Source organism: Rattus norvegicus, chromosome 6, assembly GCF_021556685.1.
Source record: "Rattus norvegicus strain SHRSP/BbbUtx chromosome 6, alternate assembly SHRSP_T2T, whole genome shotgun sequence".
NCBI lineage: Eukaryota > Metazoa > Chordata > Mammalia > Rodentia > Muridae > Rattus > Rattus norvegicus.
The window spans coordinates 93,468,931-93,473,496 of NC_141539.1; the positions used below are offsets into that span (position 1 = coordinate 93,468,931).

The 4,566-nt window shown below is 39.3% G+C and overlaps 1 non-coding gene across 1 annotated transcript; it reads left to right on the top strand.

Moving 5' to 3' along the window:
* The first annotated feature begins 392 nt into the window (after nt 1-392).
* Nucleotides 393-499, top strand: Snord13l1 (small nucleolar RNA, C/D box 13 like 1). The gene has a single exon (XR_015623635.1). It is a non-coding gene; the product is annotated as a small nucleolar RNA U13 (small nucleolar RNA).
* The last annotated feature ends 4,067 nt before the right edge of the window (nt 500-4,566 follow it).

Below are 4,566 nucleotides of genomic sequence, written 5' to 3' on the forward strand. Positions count from 1 at the left end.
CTTTGAAACTTCAAAGCCTGCCCTCAGAGGCATTCTTTCTCTAGTAACATCTCACATTCTAGACCAGTGGTTCTCAACCTGTGGTTCACAACCCCTTTAAGGGTGGAGTGACCCTCTCATAGGGGCCAACTAAAACCATTGGAAAACATAGGTATTTACATCATAATTTACAATAGCAGAAAATTATGGTTATGAATTAGCCACAATATTATTTTATGGTTAGGGGGTCACTACAACACGAGGAACTGTATTAAAGGGTTGTAGCATTAGGAAGGTTGAGAGTCACTGCCCTAGACCTTCCCAAACCACAGCACCAACTGAGGATTCACTGTGCAAATGCTAGATCCCATCAGGATCATTTCTCATTAAACTACTACATATGCTGTATATAAAAGCTAGCTCGATTCATAAAGCATGATGATTGGGTGTCCATGCCATGTGAGTGACATGTGCTGCCCACTAAACCTTGTTACGACATGGGCACATTACCTGTCTGACGTGATTTAAAAAAAAGCCAGCTCAAAATGGATTTCAAATCTGAACTTAAGCTGTGAACTATAAAATTCCTGGAAGAAGACGTAAGAGGAAGTTCAGCAATATCAATTATGTCAATGCTGTGAGTCATCCCAAAATCTCAAAAACAGGAAGAAAGGAAGAAAGGAAGGAAGGAAGGAAGGAAGGAAGGAAGGAAGGAAGGAAGGAAGGGGAAGAGTAGAAATGAGGAAGGAGGGAGGAAGAAGAGGGAAGGAAGAAAAATGGAAAAAAAGTCTTCCACACAGCAGAATAAATAACAAAATGAGACAAGAGTCAGTGCATTGGGGGAAAGTTCTTGCAAACAATATGTAGTAAACAGTTAATAGCATATATATATATATATATATATATATATATATATATATATATATATAATAGAACTACCACAATTCAACACCTCAGTATCTTTTTTTAGATAATAGACATTTGTAAAAAGAGGGTAAACAAATGCACATGAATCTGTTCCATGTCACCACAGTGACATATCGTCTCAGATATGTCAGAAGAATTGCCATTAAAAAGAAACCAAAAAAGTGTTGGTTACCACAGACAAAAACGTGATTTTTTGTACACTATCAAATGTACATTGGTAGAAATGTAAATTGGCAGAGTCACTATAAGAAGCAGTGTGACAATTCATCAACGAATTATAACTTGAACTACACATGTGGCTCTCCAGTCCTTAGTGTAGACCCAGGGGGAAATAATCATAAAATCAGCACTTGAACATACCTGTTTCCATGGTTACTGAAGCATTGTTTATAATGAGAAACATAGGGCAACCATAGACGCACAAATGGAAAACAAAACTGTAATACACACAAACCTGTCTGTGTACACACAAACAAGACACAAATGATATTTGCAGCAGCATTGAGCACGCTGGAGAATATAATGTCATATAAAACAAGTCATACATATAAAAATAATTATATGATATGCTTGATGTAAATGTTTTAAAATCATTTGCATAGAAAAAATTAGAGCAAATCTACCAGAAGGGGAGGGGTGGTTCACAGTCATGAATCGAAAAAAATCCAAAGTTGCACCCGCGTGGGCATAAATAAATTCACATCTAGTCCGCAAAGTCATTATCCCCATTTATCATGCTATGTTATGTATTAGAAATGGGCAGAGTAGATTTTAGGTTCTCTTGTGAAATACACATCCCAAAAAGGTACATGTGAAGGTACAGATACCTAAGTTGAATGTAGTAATAATAATCATTTTGCTTTTTTGTAGATCTTAAATTACATAAGATTTTTTTAAAATGAGGAAAAAAATAACATTTTCTTTAAAAAGAAGAAATTATTGTTGGGGAGCAGAGATATGCTTTTTATTTGATTCTAATTCTATATAAGCCAAATGGGAAGGTAAATTTCAATTTTTAACTTCTTTTTCATTTTAAGTTGCTCTAAAGTTTGGTTTGAAATCGAATATACTGCTTTACTTTTGTTCTAATATAATTATTATGACATAGAGACTAAAAATGAATTTCATAAAACCAAGTTTCTTAGGAAATATATACAAATTTTATCTAAATTATAGGAAAAGAACAGAATTCAATAAAATTATAAATGAAAGTGAAAACATTACAACTGATAGCATAGAAACACAGAGGATGATAAAAGACGACTGTGGACAATTATATCCACCAAATTGGATAATCTAGAAAAATGGAGACGTTCCAAGAAACATGCAGCCTGCCAAGTGTGAGCCACGAAGACACAGAGGCTCTGAAAAGGACAGTCATGAATAAGGATGTTGGATCAGTAATCAGCAGCCTCTCTACAAAGACGAGCCCAGGATCTGTTAGCTTCGCTTGTCTAGTCAACCAAATATTTAAAAATTTAACATCAATTCTTATTAAGCTCCTCCAAATAATTAAACAAAAAGAAACATTTCCAAACTCGTTTTAGAAGGCCAGCATTAAACTGATCTGCATCCAAAACTGAAATCACGATCTACAGTCCTACATTAAGAGACAGGAATAACTGGGTCTCTCTCAGGTCTGTGGAGGGTACAGTTGCTCCCAGACTGCAGCTGGGAAGGGCTGGGGTTGAAATACAGAGCCATTTCAGTATCTGCTGGGTGACACAGGTTGACTGACTTACAACAAGGACATAGATGAGTGTCTCCCTCTGAGACTCTGGCGCAGCAGGACTGCTTTCAGATACTAGCTAAGAGAGCCTTGTACCAAATTACAGGGCCATTTCAGAGTGTATCACTGGGACCTAAGTTGGTGGACCTGTCACTCAAGGTACAGATGAACATGATTCCCAGGTATCCTCGCAATTGATTCTAGAAACGAGACCAAGAACAACAGAGGTCTGTGGGGCAAATGCACTGTACCACCAGACAGAGGAACTGGTAAGGTTGAGTGAGATCAAACTTCATGAATCTCAAAATTGAGAACAATAGTAGTGGGGTCAACTCCCTACCTAACTCTACCTGCTCTGGATCACATAACCAAGACATCCCACTGAGAGAACCATGACAGTTAGTGATGTAGCAAAAAAAACCTGGAATTCTCCATGCTAATGAGGTATCTAGATTGGCTCTGAGCATTCAGCCAATGAGCTTCCCTTCCTGGACATTCCTTCCCATAAAAGGTATTTAATCCTTGGTTCACCCTGAGTACGGTATATGCATTCACATCCACCATCAAATAAAGCAGTTTGAACATGCAAAGACTATCTCTTCATCAGGCTTCGCAGGGGTCTGGTCTGGGGAAGCCTTCATTGAAAGAGCCAGTACCCAAATCTCCCAGAGAAGTCCTTCTCTCCCCAAACCCCTTGAACGTTCAGCACTCTCGTTCAGAATCAAATCAGGTTCCACACCCACCCCAACCCCAGTTCCAGGCTCTGCCTTCCCATTCCTGCCTGGTGAATGGACACCCTAAAGGGAAACACAGACAAGAGACCTCTATTTCCAACTCCCAATGCTAACAGAAGACTGGGAACTACAACCTACAACAGTCGTCCAAGGCTCTGCTATAACAGAGTGTGTTCTGCCTCCCCTAAGAAGCTTGCTGGCAGCCCCGGCCTGGCAGGATTCTAGCTGGATCCACAAGACCCAGCTACTTCTAGTTCTTGAACAGGCCTTCCACTTGAATCGGGGTCTGCCCTTTCCAAATGACTTTTCTGGGTTCAGGTTTTATCTGGATTTCACAAGCATCTTCCTAAATCTCATCAGTGATGTATAGGTCCATTAATCCACACATGAACACAAAATTTTCCTTTCTATGAGAGTGTGTGAGCAGATCATCTCCAGGCACAAATCCCTCATGGTGTTCTGGTGATAATGAAGACAATGGGAAAAGAGGCACCTACTATAACCACCTACCGTCTAAATAGAACCACCCTAAAGAAGGGAAATCAGCCAAAACCAGCTCTGCAGAAACTTATGGCCATAGTAACCCAGACCAACTAGACAGCACAGTGCTGTGCTTTCTTCATAGCCAGAACTCAAAATATCCATCACCCAGGATACCTTGATTGCCACCTGCCCCCAATAGGTACCCACAAACAGTTAGCAAGATCCTCCTGCCATTATATTAGGCATTAGCCAGTTGCTTATCTCTAAATTCTGTGGCTTTTACAGGCATGTAAAGCATAATGATATTTTGATTGATGATAGACTACCTAAATGAGAGCGATCCCATCAGACTATGATGAAGCTAAAAAATGCAAATTGCTAGCGATGTTGTATGCCTCGTAATATGGGAACACTTGTGCTTGTGTGATCCAGCTGCAAATAAACGTGCTGTACTTCAAAAATAAGGTATCATAGATACTATTACATAAAGTCAGAATACATGACAATAATCAACTATGATGCTGGTTTCTAGGTGATTTCTGCATTATTGGTTGTAGTCATTGATTTGGTTTTTATCCCATTATTGGCTGGCTGGCTATCTGTCTGATTGGTTGGTTGGTTGGTTGGTTGGTAGATTGGTTGGTTGGTTGGTTGGTTGGTTGCTGGTTGGTTTTGTATTTTGAGACAAGAATGAGCTATGCAGCCCATGCTAAC